This window comes from Aedes albopictus, chromosome 1 (assembly GCF_035046485.1).
Source record: "Aedes albopictus strain Foshan chromosome 1, AalbF5, whole genome shotgun sequence".
Taxonomy (NCBI): Eukaryota; Metazoa; Arthropoda; class Insecta; order Diptera; family Culicidae; genus Aedes; species Aedes albopictus.
The window spans coordinates 53,708,712-53,725,862 of record NC_085136.1 but is presented as its reverse complement, the minus strand read 5'-3'; the positions used below and the strand labels follow the sequence as shown (position 1 = coordinate 53,725,862).

At 39.7% G+C, this 17,151-nt stretch overlaps 2 protein-coding genes and 1 long non-coding RNA gene across 5 annotated transcripts in view; all 3 read left to right on the top strand.

Annotated features, from left to right (window-relative positions):
- The window catches only part of LOC115256349 (uncharacterized), a 73,282-nt gene that overhangs the window by 5,064 nt on the left and 51,067 nt on the right, over positions 1–17,151 (top strand). The gene's annotated exons all lie outside the window — the stretch shown is intronic.
- Positions 1–17,151, top strand: part of LOC115256613 (uncharacterized) — a 289,353-nt gene that overhangs the window by 259,926 nt on the left and 12,276 nt on the right. The window contains exon 3 of one of the 3 annotated variants that reach the window (XR_009996023.1): positions 220–490. The exons of the other annotated variants lie outside the window; for them this stretch is intronic. The gene's annotated coding sequence lies outside the window, so the exon portion shown is untranslated. Of the gene's footprint in view, positions 1–219; positions 491–17,151 lie in introns of those variants that run through there. 3 annotated transcript variants of the gene reach the window in all.
- LOC134284943 (uncharacterized) lies at positions 867–3,554 on the top strand. Its single transcript, XR_009996020.1, has 2 exons — positions 867–3,237; positions 3,297–3,554. It is a non-coding gene; the product is annotated as an uncharacterized LOC134284943 (long non-coding RNA).

The window sequence follows — 17,151 nt, the reverse complement described above, 5'->3', positions numbered from 1 at the left end:
TAGAAAAACGATGCGCGCGCCTCTGGTTGTGGAAGCCACAACTATGAAAATTTAAAATAAACGTTAAAAGCGTGGTCGATGGAAATTTCGCAAGTGTTACGTCTGTTTGTCTGTGGCAGTGTTCATCGTTAAAATACACTAGCCCACAAAGCGACAAGAGCGCCAAACGGCCAAAAACGGCGAGCACTGGAAACAAATTTGACAACACGACAATGTAAGCACAGAGAACAGACGTCCAAGCTCATGTAGTGCAGTTGTGTAAAGCATTGCAACGGTTGTTTTGAAATAACTGGGAATGTGGCCATTACGCGGCGCTGTCAAATTTCGAATCGGGTACAAATTTGCCGTTGTTTTACCTTTTGGCGCTAGTGTCACCAAGTGTGCACCCTAGTATAGTTCCACCAAGAGAATGTGTTGGTTTTACTTGGAAAACAATAATTGAATTATGGTTCAACTTGTTTCTTATCGAAAATATTGAAACTTATTATCAATGGGTTGCTCAAATTTTGTTGCTGGATTAGTAATATAATCATAAACATCTTATTATTGAAGCAAATACAGCTCAGAATCTGAGTAGGTAAATTTGAAGGTGCGCTAGTGAAATATTTCTTCAAAAAGCGCCATCATGGTGTCGAAACAAGTTTTTGAGTGGGAAAGTCACCGTCGATGTCGCTACCGAGCTTGTTTTTTCTTTACACAAGATTTTCAAGCAATTTTGTTCGAGCATGTTCGTCTGTTCTCTGTGATGTAAGTGATGGGACGCTAGCGCCGCGCAACGGGGGCATAACCACATACTCTTAAATGACCGTTACAAAGTTTTACACAAGCCAGAAAGCGAAGATAGACGTCTGTTCTCTGTGGAAAAAACAAGCTCAGTAGCGACATCGACGATGACTTTCCCACTCAAAAACTTGTTTCGACACCATGATGGCGCTTTCTGAAGAAATATTTCACTAGCGCACCTTTAAATTTTCCTACTCAGATTCTGAGCTGTATTTGCTTAAATAACAAGATGTTTATGATTATTTCACTAATCCAGCAACAAAATTTGAGCAACCCATTGATAATAAGTTTCATTATTTTCAATAAGAAACAAGTTGAACAAGAATTCTATTAATGTTTTCCAAATAAAACCAACACACTCTCTTGGTGGAACTATACTAGGGTGCACACTTGGTGACACTAGCGCCAAAAGGTAAAACAACGGCAAATTTGTACCCCGATTCGAAATTTGACAGCGCCGCGTAATGGCCACATTCCCAGTTATTTCAAAACAACCGTTGCAATGCTTTACACAACTGCACTACATGAGCTTGGACGTCTGTTCTCTGTGGTGCAAGTTAGAGAAGGTCAAACCGTTAACCTCAGTTGCTCAGATTTAAAACGATCAAACCAATGGAGGGTCGGTACACTGTATATCCCTTTCGGGACGGAGCACAAAAAAGTGAAGTTTCCACGGGATGTGCTTATTTCAACTCGTAGACTTTCCAACAAAACTACTTTAATAGAAGAACTACTATGTTACTTTCGATTTCCAGCTTGCCTAACTAGATAAATAGGATATAAAGGTGTTGCGACACATAAAACTAGTTCATCTTTTTCAAATTCTGTTTACTTTTTGTTTAAATTGTTGTGGTAAATATCTGTGTCTCGCGGACTGACTCAATATGCTGTCTCAGCGGGAGCCAAACATCGGGAGCCAAACATTGAAGATGTAGGTTATGTTAAACCACAGAGAACAGACGAACATGCTCGAACAAAATTGCTTGAAAATCTTGTGTAAAGAAAAAACAAGCTCAGTACACAGAGAACAGACGTCCAAGCTCATGTAGTGCAGTTGTGTAAAGCATTGCAACGGTTGTTTTGAAATAACTGGGAATGTGGCCATTACGCGGTGCTGTCACATTTTGAATCGGGGTACAAATTTGCCGTTGTTTTAGCTTTTGGCGCTAGTGTCACCAAGTGTGCACGATAGTATAGTTCCACCAAGAGAATGTGTTGTTTTTACTTGGAAAACAATAATTGAATTCTTGTTCAACTTGTTTCTTATTGAAAATAATGAAACTAATTATCAATGGGTTGCTCAAATTTTGTTGCTGGATTAGTGAAATAATCATAAACATCTTGTTATTTAAGCAAATACAGCTCAGAATCTGAGTAGGTAAATTTAAAGGTGCGCTAGTGAAATATTTCTTCAGAAAGCGCCATCACGGTGTCGAAACAAGTTTTTGAGTGGGAAAGTCACCGTCGATGTCGCTACTGAGCTTGTTTTTTCTTTACACAAGATTTTCAAGCAATTTTGTTCGAGCATGTTCGTCTGTTCTCTGTGCTCAGTAGCAGTGTTGGTAAAAACTCAAAATCTCAAACCTCAAGTCTCAAAATCGAATACCCGCAATGACTCCCCAACAGCAACACCGGATGAAATGGACCTGGAACATACCTACCGTTCAATCGCATACATGCCTCACCTGTCGAATCGCATCGACAAGGAAATCCAGAAAAACTACAAAAACATACGACTTGCAACATACAACTGGAAATCTGTAGGAGGTTTGTTCACAAAAGTGAAGGATCCGATCCCCGAAGATCAACAGACCGATGTCATCTACTCCATCCCATGCAACGACTGCTCTGCCTGCTACATAGGCATGACGACAAACAGGCTCAAAACAAGGATCAGCGGCCACAAAACACACTACAACGTGCTAGACAGATTACAGCAAACAGGAGTCAGCATAACGAATCCGCAAATCATCCAGCTCCAGCAGAAAACAGCCCTAATGGAACACACGATCGTCGAAAACCACCGATTCAACCTAGAAAACACAAAAATTTTAGACAAAACAAACAAATCACACACACTCCCATATTTGGAAATGTGTCACATCGTGAACAACAGCAACTGCATCAACCGAAGAACAGACACAGAGGGTTTAAATGCAATATACGCAGGAATACTTCACAAGCTAGGAACGAAAAAACAGAAAAACACAGAAAATGTAAACACACACGGAACCACAACAAACACGGATAATACACATACACACAACATAATCGAAACACCACTCACACAAGATTGAAAATGTCAATATCAGTCTCGAAAGCGTAGAGTGCAGGTGCAAGAAAAAAGCGTAGGCAGAAAGAAATCACAGAAGCGATAAAAAACAAGCTTTGTGCGATTAAGCTGCTATAAAGTTGCGAAACACAGTGTCGGGCGTAAAAATCGACACACATGCAGTAAGTGATTTTCAAAACCAAATCAAAATGATGAAATTAGAAAACCCACTATGTTTTAGGCACCAAAGACGCCATTACAAACCATCTACAGACACAATACAGACAACCAAATGTAGGCCACTACACATGTTAACAAAAATACAAACTCCTGTAAGTAGGGGAAAATGGGGCACATTGAGGGAAAGAATCGGAAATCAATGTATATTCAAACACCAAATTTTTAGATCCCCTGAAGAAGGTTCAATAAAGAACCGAAACGTCGGACGTAGGAGCAAAAACTGTGTTTGCTAACCACTCAGACTGCTATTGCCGAAAAATTATCTCGCTAATCGAAAGTTTCAGTCGTAAACGATAGTCATCAAACCTCATGCTTGAGTTGTTTCACGCGCGATTCTTGACTCGCCAAACTCACCGCCGAAAAAATCATGCATGAGTTGACTCGCGATTTCACTCATTGCGTTATTTCTTGGTGTCCTTATTATTTACATCGAAGTTTTTAGGATTATATGATAGAGCAAAAGCAAACCTATCGTACAACAACATTGGATGTCGTTCAAATTGGTTTGGATTCGTTTTACAAGCGAACGAGATTTCGGCGCTTGACTCGTGAGAGCGAGATTTTGCGTGAAAATCTCGCGCGCGAGAAAATGATTCAGAATCGCGCGCGAGTTTGCTCACGCAGGACCGGTTCATGAGTGTGCTTTGAGTGTGATTTTACCAACACTGCTCAGTAGCGACATCGACGGTGACTTTCCCACTCAAAAACTTGTTTCGACACCATGATGGCGCTTTCTGAAGAAATATTTCACTAGCGCACCTTTAAATTTTCCTACTCAGATTCTGAGCTGTATTTGCTTAACCCTAAAAGGGATACCTGGGGTCCATTTGGACCCCAGGCACTTTTCAGAGCTCGTCTTTGATGGAACACACTCAGCGAGGTGACGAAACTGAGGCCATGAAGGTATCCTTTTTAGGGTTAAATAACAAGATGTTTATGATTATTTCACTAATCCAGCAACAAAATTTGAGCAACCCATTGATAATAAGTTTAATTATTTTCGATAAGAAACAAGTTTAACCATAATTCAATTATTGTTTTCCAAGTAAAACCAACACATTCTCTTGGTGGAACTATACTAGAGTGCACACTTGGCGACACTAGCGCCAAAAGGTAAAACAACGGCAAATTTGTACTCTGATTCGAAATTTGACAGCGCCGCGTAATGGCCACATTCCCAGTTATTTCAAAACAACCGTTGCAATACTTTACACAATAGCACTACATGAGCTTGGACGTCTGTGCTCTGTGGTTAAACTTAAACCTTGTTGAACCTGTGTGTTTGATTGAAGAGTATTGTTATCTAGGTGCTGTGGAATCAAAATTGATGTCCCGATATTTCCATTTGCCGCTGTCAAGCCGTTGGAATGGAAAGCGAGGAGAAGGATTAACCACAGAGAACAGACGAACATGCTCGAACAAAATTGCTTGAAAATCTTGTGTAAAGGAAAAACAAGCTCAGTAGCGACATCGACGGTGACTTTCCCACTCAAAAACTTGTTTCGACACCATGATGACGCTTTCCGAAGAAATATTTCACTAGCGCACCTTTGAATTTTCCTACTCAGATTCTGAGCTGCATTTGCTTAAATAACAAGTTGTTTATGATTATTTCACTAATCCAGCAACACAATTTGAGCAACCCATTGATAATAAGTTTCATTATTTTCAATAAGAAACAAGTTGAACAAGAATTCAATTATTGTTTTCCAAGTAAAACCAACACATTCTCTTGGTGGAACTATACTATCGTGCACACTTGGTGACACTAGCGCCAAAAGCTAAAGCAACGGCAAATTTGTACCCCGATTCAAAATGTGACAGCGCCGCGTAATGGCCACATTCCCAGTTATTTCAAAACAACCGTTGCAATGCTTTACACAATTGCACTACATGAGCTTGGACGTCTGTTCTCTGTGGATTAACATTGTTTTGAGCCTATTTTAGCTAATTTTGTAACAACTATTCATCAAAATTTCCATCGCGAATGGAAAATAATAAACATTGAACACCGGAACAAAATAGGAATAATGGTGGATTGATCATGTTTACCATTTCCGAACAGCGTCGCGACGGCGTGTTTGACAACCGAGTTGAGAGAGGTGGTTGCAAGAAAATTGAACCACAGAGAACAGACGTCTATCTTCGCTTTCTGCCTTGTGTAAAACTTTGTAACGGTCATATTAGAGTATGTGGTTATGCTCCCGTTGCGCGGCGCTAGCGTCCCATCACTTACATTGTTGTGTTGTCATTTTTGTTTCCAGTGCTCGCCGTTTTTGGCCGTTTGGCGCTCGAGTCGCTTTGTGGGCTAGTGTATTTTAACGATGAACACTGCCATCGTGAGGTCAAATCGACTTTATAAGTGGGGCAGTCTCCGTTGGTGGCGTTGAGGTACACTTAAATCCTTTACACAAGATTTCGACGTATTTTTGTTCGAGCTTAAATGTCTGTTCTCTGTGATTGAACGCTCATGCGTGTTTACAAGTTGTGTGCCGGGAGTGTGTAGGTGTGTGTTGGCTAGCTTGAAAAATAAAACCGTTTCTATTCGCAGATCGCAGCACTCAGGTAAATATCCTATGGCTCAAATGAGAATCGCATATTATCCAAAACTGAAAAAGCATTTTTCTCCAGAATGATGAAGAAGCGAACAAAAGCAGCGTGTCCGATTGTCATAATTTACTAAATAAACAATTGGAACAATTTATTTTTTTCGCTTTGTGGATCATTTTGCTTTTTTAGTTCTGGAACATTTGCCCTTTTCAATTGAGCCTTAGAACGAAAACCACAGCCTGTTTGTACCCACACAAGTATGAGTAATGGCTCAATTATTAAAATAGTTTACGTTACATAAAACAAAGCCTAAGCAGACTAAACAAATGAAAAAGGGATACGGCGGTTGAATATCCAGATTGTATAACATTTGGCCGAAAACTATTTCGCAGAATTCCTTTTCACGGTGTAACATTTCACGAAGTGACATTTAGCGGAATGAACCATTTCGCGGAAAATCATCTGGCGAAATGCACTTTTCGTTAATCGTTAACGAGCAAATAAGAGCAAAGAAGACATCAACCTGATTTGATGCAATCGCGCACTTTTATCACAGAGAACAGACGTCTATCTTTGCTGTCTGCCTTGTGTAAAACTTTGTACCGGTCATATCAGAGTATGTGGTTATGCTCCCGTTGCGTGGCGCTAGCGTCCCATCACTTTCATTGTCGTGTTGTCATTTTTGTTTCCAGTGCTCGCCGTTTTTGGCCGTTTGGCGCTCGTGTCGCTTTGTGGGCTAGTGTGTTTTAACGATGAACACTGCCATCGTGAGGTCAAATCGACTTTATAAGTGGGGCAGTCTCCGTTGGTGGCGTTGAGGTACACTTAAATCCTTTACACACGATTTCGACGTATTTTTGTTCGAGCTTAAATGTCTGTTCTCTGTGCTTTTATTTACGTTTTCGCACTTATGAAGTCGCAGTTCGCAGTCCAGTCACAGAGAACAGACATTTAAGCTCGAACAAAAACACGTCGAAATCGTGTGTAAAGGATTTAAGTGTACTTCAACGCCACCAACGGAGACTGTCCCACATATAAAGTCGATTTGACCCCACGATGGCAGTGTTCATCGTTAAAATAAACTAGCCCACAAAGCGACACGAGCGCCAAACGGCCAAAAACGGCGAGCACTGGAAACAAAAATGACAACACAACAATGTAAGTGATGGGACGCTAGCGCCGCGCAACGGGAGCATAACCACATACTCTGAAATGACCGTTACAAAGTTTTACACAAGGCAGAAAGCGAAGATAGACGTCTGTTCTCTGTGGTCCAGTGGTGAACTAAGTGCGGTATATTAATGCCACAAAAGTTCAGCTTATTGGACGCAGCCCAATGAACCAAAAGTTCAGATAAGAGGGTACTTTATAAGCTAAGCAGCATGATGGAGGTTGACGTGACGTGCGTGATAGGCTGCCGTCATACCGCTGCGCTGCTACAGCACAGAGAACAGACACCCAAGTCTAGTTCCAAAACTGTGTAGAGTAAGGTGGGGCAAAAGTTCGACCTTAGTTGATAATTCAACCTATTTCAAAAAATCGAAGCAGATAAAATAAATAAATACCGTGTGGTGGTTCTACCATCCGTGAGCTGAAATTTTGCTGAACAAAGTTATGCCAAATGTCTTTTCAATTTTGAGTTACAACACTTTTTGTATATGTGTGTTTTATTCGAACTCTTGCCCCACCACTGCTGGGGCAAAAGTTCGAATCTAGTGTTTGTGGAATTTCGCTAACCGTAGCACACTATTTTGACACTTTGGAATACCTGAAGCCACTTAATATTTGATGTTAGAACTGGAATACACTTTAAAATTCGATTTGGATTTTACCCAAATCAGGGTTAAATTTACTACACCAAAAATTAGTAGTTTTCCGCGAAATTCAGATAAAACAACATTTTTTTTTCAACTTTTATCGAATTTTCTCACTAATTCCATCACTCTTAGAGATAATATGTACATTTTGCAGAATTTTAGGTTTATACCTAAAGTTGTCACATGACTCGAACTTTTGCCCCACAATTCGAACTTTTGCCCCACTATGTGTAAAATACGATTTCCAAATCTTTTTTGCAAAAAGTTATACATGCTAGAGCATCTTCAAAATATACCTAGTTACGCCCCAAAATGAAATATCGAATTTGATTTCATTAAAATTTCATTCCATGCGTTGGAAGGGCCATCGCATGTTACAATTTTTTGATCAAAAACCAACATTTTGTCATAACTTCTCGAAATATTGATCAATTTTCATAATTTTTGGAGTGAAAGACTCTTTTTCAAAAAGGGTTCGAACAACCTTGACACCCGAAGGAAATAATTTGAATTGAGTTAAAAAACTTCAAAACAAACTCTTGCCCCACTCGAACTTTTGCCCACTTTACTCTAAGGAATTAAAACCAACCGGCTGCGATGCGGCCATGTTTTTGAAGTTATCATCTGTTTCAGGTCAAATATTTGATTTAGGCGTAGTTTACGAATGATATTTTTTCTTTAACAAAAAGTTCTTTGCATCCCCTATTGCGGCCTAATTTGAACACGTTTTTATTTATTGTAACATATTTCAGCTAAGAGAATTAGATTTTTTCATGATTCTCCTAGTATTTTCGAAAATTTTCTTTTTTGTTGTGGAAAATATTACGCGCTTTTCAAGAGTTGGTCCAGAAAAGTGTACTGTTAACAAACTTTTGCTGTCAAAATGGGGTTCAACGCACAATGGGGGTCAGAGATGTTGGCTCGCTTTTTTACTGTGGGGTAGTATTCGGATGACAAGTGGCTGATTGAAACGGTCATTTGAAACGGCAACACAAGTGGCAACATCGTGATGGCACTGTTGTCGCAAAGCTCCCATGCTGTTGTCGGTGGTGAATCACAGAGAACAGACATTCAGGCTAGCACAAATTTCATTCAGAATGTTGTGTAAGGATTTGAATCTTCACTTGAGTAAGGTTGCAAACCAATATACAATGACAACACCAACGCCACCAAACACCATATTGCCACAGTCAGTGGTGAATTGAAACATTTCAATTAACCGATTGCAGCGCCACGATGTTGCCACTTGTGTTGCCGATTTCAAAAGACCGTTAAATTCCTTACACAGTCTCGGAACTGGACTTGGATGTCTGTTCTCTGTGGGTGAATATAAAACTTTTCTAGATACGTGTACTCACCACTGACTATAGCAACTTGCCGCATAGGTGACGCTAGTGTTATTAACGCTAAAAAAATTTGAACCCTTACACAACTCTCGAGACAATCTTCTATAGGCTTGGATGTCTGTTCTTCGTGGCTACAGATACACAATATGAATAAGTTAACTTCGCTACTTTACAAGTGTGCAAACCTAGATGTCGACAGAGGATTGATTCAAGTCAGATTTCATCCGCTTTGCACTTCATCGAAGTTGTGGCACAGAGAACAGACGTCTATCTTCGCTTTCTGCCTTGTGTAAAACTTTGTAACGGTCATATTAGAGTATGTGGTTATGCTCCCGTTGCGCGGCGCTAGCGTCCCATCACTTACATTGTTGTGTTGTCAAATTTGTTTCCAGTGCTCGCCGTTTTTGGCCGTTTGGCGCTCGTGTCGCTTTGTGGGCTAGTGTATTTTAACGATGAACACTGCCATCGTGAGGTCAAATCGACTTTATAAGTGGGGCAGTCTCCGTTGGTGGCGTTGAGGTACGCTTAAATCCTTTACACACGATTTAGACGTATTTTTGTTCGAGCTTAAACGTCTGTTCTCTGTGGTTGTGGTTTCGGGGTTGAGTGTAGGGCTTTAACGCAGCGACTATCGGCTCGAATCTGGTGGGCGTCATATTTTTTTTTTCATTTGTACTTCATATTCTTTGATTTGGTGAATTTAATTGTCTTTGAAAATTGCTTATAATGATGTTTTTTGCTAAAATGACAAAAATAAATCCTAAGAACATCAAGCTACTAAAATGAACTTCAATGAATCAGAAAGTTCCAACAAAGTTCCGAGTAGCATCTTAAGCAGCTTTCAAGTCCCGGAGTTCAGATAAAGTTCCGAATGGAACTTTCTGGCTGCTTAAGAGGCTAACAATGAGCCTTCTGGAACTTATGTGTGAAGTTCCAGCAAGGCTCATTGTTAGCCTCTTAAGCAGCTAGAAAGTTCCGTTTGGAACTTTCTCTGAGCTTTGTGGAACTTGAAAGTAAGCGGAACATTTCTGGAACTCGATTTGAATAGGTCGTATGTGCTTTTGTCGATATAATATTCGATCAGTTGGATTCGCTTCTTATAGTGGAAAACTGTTGAAATTTAACAAAATCAATACATACAACCGATTCCTTACAAAACAGGCTTTCCGTATTAACATTAAAAGCCATCGAAATATCGTCCATATTTCTACTATTACTAAAATAAACTGATCGAATTTGGTATCGATGAAAGCACATACGACCTATTCAAATCGAGCTCCAGATTTGGTTACTTGGAAGTGGCTTAAGGTGATATGGGACGCCGTGTTATTTTTCCCATCTTCCCTCTCTTTCTAACAATTTGCCTCGCGATTTCGAAGATGGTAATCTCGATATCTATCGCACTGAAGATGCTGAAAATCTATCAGCATATGCACTGCAAGTGAGCATACACAATGATAAGTTTTTGTTGCAAACGTCCCGTTCGCCCTTAATTTCTCCCAACCGTGGAGAAGAAAAAAAAAATGCAAAAAAATATTAAAGAACAGTCTTTGGTCAGAAAAGGGAAAAGTTTCTGATTAACCTTTTGACATATAATGCTTTCAATAAGGGTGAAAGTATGGAAGCTGTGAAGCAGGCCCAGTTTCTGAATTATGATGATGGTTCATTAGGCCGAAGGGCATTGGTATGAATGAACATTAGGCCGAATAATCATGGGGCTCAGATTAATTGGATAATAGGCCTGGAAAGATTTGAAGAGCCTAAAGAACATATCCCCTACAGAGTTAGCAAAAGGACCGTCAATAAATAAAATAGCAGAGCAACTCGAATGAAAAGCTCTTGATTTAAAGAAGGACCAATCTATAACGGTAGGATCAGAAGTCTAGCCACCAAAAAACTCACCAACGCGTTACTCTAAAAATCAGCCCATTTTCGACAGAAGGGAAAATCAAAGATGATGTTAGGCGCTGTTCATAAACCACGTAGACCAAAATTTGACCATCTCAGACCAATTCCCCCCTCAACTAAAAGTTACAGCAAATATTTTTGTCGGAGGCTTTTCCTTTCTTTGAACACAGTCTGATTTAAAACTTATACTGTTACAAACATTTTCGGCAATATAGCTGTGGAAACATTGATTGGAGTTGTGCCTTCTTTTGTTAATAGGCTTTTCTTTCTAGTTTCACTTTCAAGGAAATTAAATTCTATTTGATGTCATTTTTTACCAGAAATTGGCCCTTCTCACAATCATGGGCTGTTCTTTTAACATGATTTCAAAAGAACAGCTTGTTCAAATAAGAATGCTGAATTCTTGCAATTTTGGTGTTTTTTTTCTGCACACGCTAGTGTGAGCTTTAAGTTTTAATTTTTATCAATTATTGTTCATTTTACCGAAACGATTGCAATAATCACTTCCTTACCCTTCTCCACATTGACCTGCAACCTGACGTGGCAGGCGCCATTGTCGCCTAAAAATAGTAGATCCCAAACGCTCACACACTGAAGATGCCTGCTAGTCCTCAGCAGATATCTCATTGGTTCCTTGTGTGAGTGTAGCTGGTCTAGCGATACTGGAGTAGCATCTACGGGTGGTCAATCAAGCTCAGCTCAGCTTGACTACTTTGTGCTGAAGTATTGTCTTTATCCTTTCGATCAACAATGCTATAACAATAAATGACCTGTTATGTAATATTTTCACAAGCAATTCGGCACCAACATTTCAAAAGGGCGTAACTGCATTTTGAAACAAACCCCTTTTTCACATCTGTAGATCGTATTTCAATGCCGCCATGCAAATCACCGCCAGTATAGGAAAGAAGAGCAATTTCTCTGTTTAGTAATGTTTGTGAATTTCGTGGGAAACTTAAAATATGACCCACAGATGTGAAAGAGTGGTTTGTTTCAAAATGCAGTTACGCCCTTTTGAAATGTTGGTGCCGAATTAGGCCTTCTTCAAAACATAGGTCGTTCTTTCAAACAAAGCTAATATGATTATTATTGGCGCTAGTCCAGCTGTTCTTGCGATTGGTCGGATACTAGGTACACAATGGGTCTGTCCTTATACTTTCATCATGGCAAACCAGAAAAAAACTTGTTCTAAGGAATTGCATGGAATCGGCGGATGACTTTCGGGCGAATGGTCTTTCGTGCGAATGGTCTTTTCGGGTGAATGGGCGATTGGCGAGTAAAGACCTGAAGATCTAGAAACGTTATCAATGGTTTATTGCCACATTACTGATACTGTGTAGCGTCCTAAAGGTCCAGGGAGCATAGTTCTGTTGAAAAATAATTGCCAAACATCTTCTAGGTACTCCAAGAACTTCCATGAGTAAAAACCTTAAGATCTACAAGCGTAATCAAAGGATTGTTGTTACATTACTTAAACGGTGCAAGATCATACAAGACCATGGAGTATTGAGCTGAAGAGAACAAATCTCTAAAGATAGTCTAAGTCCTCCAAGAACTTACGCGAGTAGAGACCTTAAGATCTACAAGGTCAATGTATGGATACCTGAATAATAAACGCTCGAATTTCTTTCGCCAAAAACTCACTCGCCCGAAAATAACGTTACCTGCATAAGAAATCTCCAAATGCATTGTTGCAATACTACATCTGTAATTGCGGTCCAATTGTTTGTCATAATGCAAATGTTTGAAATTTCAATCCCAATGCCTGCAGCCAGGGCCGGATCTAAGGGGGGGGGGGGGGGTGTGGGGCCAGGGCCCCGGGCCCCCACATTTTAGGGGCCCTCACATTTTAGGGGCTCCCACAAAATCCTTTTTGCTTGCTAAACATAAACAAAAACAAAGAATAGCTTATTTGCTGATGGCATTTGTACCTCATAGGGGCCTCCACATCCGCTCTGGCCCCGGGCCCCCACAATCCTTAATCCGGGCCTGCCTGCAGCATATCGTGCAGTGATAATCCGTGATTAAAAAATAACGTTTATTACATACATCACAAGCGTGATGTTATCGTCGATAGTTGTTTGTTAAGATCTATATACGCAAGAGTACTTGGAAGCCCTAAAGCATTCTTGGAAATCAAGACACTACAGATCTATCTTCCATGGACCTGTAGGACGTTGCACCGCATCAGTAATGCAACAAAAGTCCATTGATTATGCTTATTGATCTTAAGGCCTTTACTCGCGAAAGATTTCTGAAGAAGAAAATCTTTGAATATAACTTCTCTTTAGAACCGTGCTCCATAAATCTGTATGATGTGACACCGTATAAGTAATGTAAAAGCAATTGATTAATTACGCTAGTTGATTCAGGCCTTTACTTGCGGAAGTTCTGGATGACCTAGAACACGTAAACGGAACCATGCGCCAAGGACCTGTAGGATGTTTCACCGCATCAGTTATGTAACAACATTTCATTTTAATACTTGTAGACGTTAAGGCTTTCACTTGCAGAAGTTCTTGGATGACCTAGTTTTTTTTTTTGATAGTAGTTCATCATCAGTAATGCAACAATTTACCCATTGATTTTGTTTATAGATCTTGAGGCCTTTACTCGCAGAAGTTCTTGATAGCACTAGATCATCTTTGAAAATAACTTCTCTGCAGAACCATGCTCCATGGACTTGTAGGATGTTGTACAGCATCAGTAATAATACAATAATCTAATGATTATGCTTGATTATGATCTGAAGGCCTTAATCCGTGGAAGTTCTTGGATGACCTATCTTGAAAAAGTACGTCTCTACAGAACTATGTTCTAAAGACCTGTAGGATGTTGCACTGTATCAGTAATGTAACAACAATCCATCGATTACGCTTGTAGATCTTGCGGCCACTACTCGCGATTCTTGGATGCCCTACAATAACCTTGAAAGCAACATCTATTCAGAGCTATGCTCCATGGACCTGTAGGATGCTACGCCGTATCAGTAATATAACAAAAATCCATTTATTACGCTTGTAGATCTTGAATTCTTTATTCGCGGAAATTCTTGGATGACCTAGAGCATATTTGGGAAGTAGTATTCTACAGACTATGCTCCATGGATCTGTAGGATGTTACACCGCATCATCGGTATAGCACAAATTAATTAATGACGCTCGTAGATTTTCAGGCCTATACTCTCGGAAATTCTTGGAGGTCCTAGAATATATTTGAAAACTACGTCGCTACAGAATTATACTCTAAGTACCTGCAGGATGTTGCACCGTATCAGTAATGTGGCTACAATCTATCGATTACGCTTGTAGATCTGAAGGCCTTTATTCGCGGAAGTTCTTGGATGCCCTAGAATATTCTTGAAAACAACATCTCTTCAGAACTATGCTCTATGGACATGTAATATGTTACACCGTATTAGTAATGTAACTACAATCCACCAATTACGCTTGTAGATCTTAAGGCCACTACTCGCGGAAGTTCTTGGTTGTCCAAGAATCCCTGGATAATTTCCTGATTTCTTTTATTTTTTTATTATCTTCTAATACAAGTCGCTGAAGATTTTTTTTCAGAAATTCTTGGAGCAATTAAAAAAAATACCTGATGATCCTGGAAAAAATCTTGGGTACATCCCTGAAAAAGGTGATTGAAGATTTTATTAAACTTCTGAAGGAACTCCTCAATGAATTTTTGAAGAGAAACTGAGACCACTGAGACTGAAGAAATCTCTTTGGGTATTCACTGAGTAATCCCTGGAGGAATTTCTGAAAGTATACCTGGAGAAATTCTTGGAGCAATACCTGGAAAAATTCCTGGAGAAATCTCGAGAGGAATTCTGGGAGGAGTTGCTGGAAAAAATTCTGAAAAAAATCTGAAAAGAAATACGAGAAAAATTTCAGAAAAAAATCTCGTAAGGAATTCCTACAGGAAATCTTCTGAAGACATCCTTGGAGGAGTTCTTACAGTTCTGAAGGAATTCCTGGAGGAAACCCCGAAGCAATTTCTGGAAAAATCTCTTCAGAGATTCCTGAAAGTAAGCATGGAGGAACTTCTGATCAAATTTCTGGTGTAATCCCTGGAGAAATTCTTGGATAAATTCTAGGAGCAATCCCTTGAAGAATTCCTGTATAAATCTGTAGAAGAGTTTTGGGAGGAATTCCTGGAGCAAGTTTATGCCTTTTTATCCAGTTGATTTTAGATAAAACAGTCATTTTTTTAATTTCGATTCAATTTACTGAAATCCATCAGCAATGTGCAGGCAAATCTCACGCCGGACGAATTCACTGAACTTTCAGCAATCCTCAAAAAATTGCTGAATTTCCAGTAAACTTTTGACATTTACGATGACATCCGAGATTGCTGAAAATTTCAGCATTTTTTATTGCTGAACGGATTGCTGAAATTTCAGCTCGGCAAAATTCAGCAAAACTTTGCTGATTTTCAGCGAAAAAAATTTGGTGTGTACTTCAACCACAGAGAACAGACGTCCAAGCTCATGTAGTGCAGTTGTGTAAAGCATTGCAACGGTTGTTTTGAAATAACTGGGAATGTGGCCATTACGCGGCGCTGTCAAATTTCGAATCGGGGTACAAATTTGCCGTTGTTTTACTTTTTCGCGCTAGTGTCACCAAGTGTGCACCCTAGTATAGTTCCACCAAGAGAATGTGTTGGTTTTACTTGGAAAACATTAATTGAATTCTTGTTCAACTTGTTTCTTATTGAAAATATTGAAACTAATTATCAATGGGTTGCTCAAATTTTGTTGCTGGATTAGTGAAATAATCATAAACATCTTATTATTTAAGCAAATATAGCTCAGAATCTGAGTAGGAAAATTTAAAGGTGCGCTAGTGAAATATTTCTTCAGAATGCGCCATCATGGTGTCGAAACTAGTTTTTGAGTGGGAAAGTCACCGTCGATGTCGCTACTGAGCTTGTTTTTTCTTTACACAAGATTTTCAAGCAATTTTGTTCGAGCATGTTCGTCTGTTCTCTGTGCTTCAACTACAAAATTTGGGCGTCCCATTGATAATTTGTTTCATCGCTTTGAATTAGAAATAAGTTAAACAACAATACAATTATTGTTTTCCAAGTAAATACAATACATTCTCTCGGTGGGACTATATCACAGAGAACAGACGAACATGCTCGAATAAAATTGCTTGAAAATCTTGTGTAAAGAAAAAACAAGCTCAGTAGCGACATCGACGGTGACTTTCCCACTCAAAAACTAGTTTCGACACCATGATGGCGCATTCTGAAGAAATATTTCACTAGCGCACCTTTAACTTTTCCTACTCAGATTCTGAGCTGTATTTGCTTAAATAACAAGATGTTTATGATTATTTCACTAATCCAACTACAAAATTTGAGCAACCCATTGATAATTAGTTTCATTATTTTCAATGAGAAACAAGTTGAACAAGAATTCAATAATTGTTTTCAAAGTAAAACCAACACATTTTCTTTGTGGAACTATACTAGCGTGCACACTTGGTGACACTAGCGCCAAAAGGTAAAACAACGGCAAATTTGTAGCCCGATTCGAAATTTGACAGCGCCGCGTAATGGCCACATTCCCAGTTATTTCAAAACAACCGTTGCAATGCTTTACACAACTGCACTACATGAGCTTGGTCGTCTGTTCTCTGTGGATGGCGCTAGTGCGAAACGTCATACACATAGAAAAACGATGCGCGCGCCTCTGGTTGTGAAAGCCACAACTATGAAAATTTAAAATGATCGTTAAAAGCGTGGTCGATGGAAATTTCGCAAGTGTTACGTCTGTTTGTCTGTGGTTTTGTGAAGACTTTTGCAAAGAACGTTTGTTTGGTGCAAGACAGTGAAAAACCTGGCGGATAATTCAGCCACAGAGAACAGACGTCTAACTTCGCTTTCTGCCTTGTGTAAAACTTTGTAACGGTCATTTCAGAGTATGTGGTTATGCTCCCGTTGCGCGGCGCTAGCGTCCCATCATTTACATTGTTGTGTTGTCATATTTGTTTCCAGTGCTCGCCGTTTTTGGTCGTTTGGCGCTCGTGTCGCTTTGTGGGCTAGTGTATTTTAACGATGAACACTGCCATCGTGGGGTCAAATCGACTTTTTATGTGGGGCAGTCTCCGTTGGTGGCGTTGAGGTACACTTAAATCCTTTACACACGATTTCGACGTATTTTTGTTCGAGCTTAAACGTCTGTTCTCTGTGATTATATGTAGCAGCGAAGCAGCGTCGATGT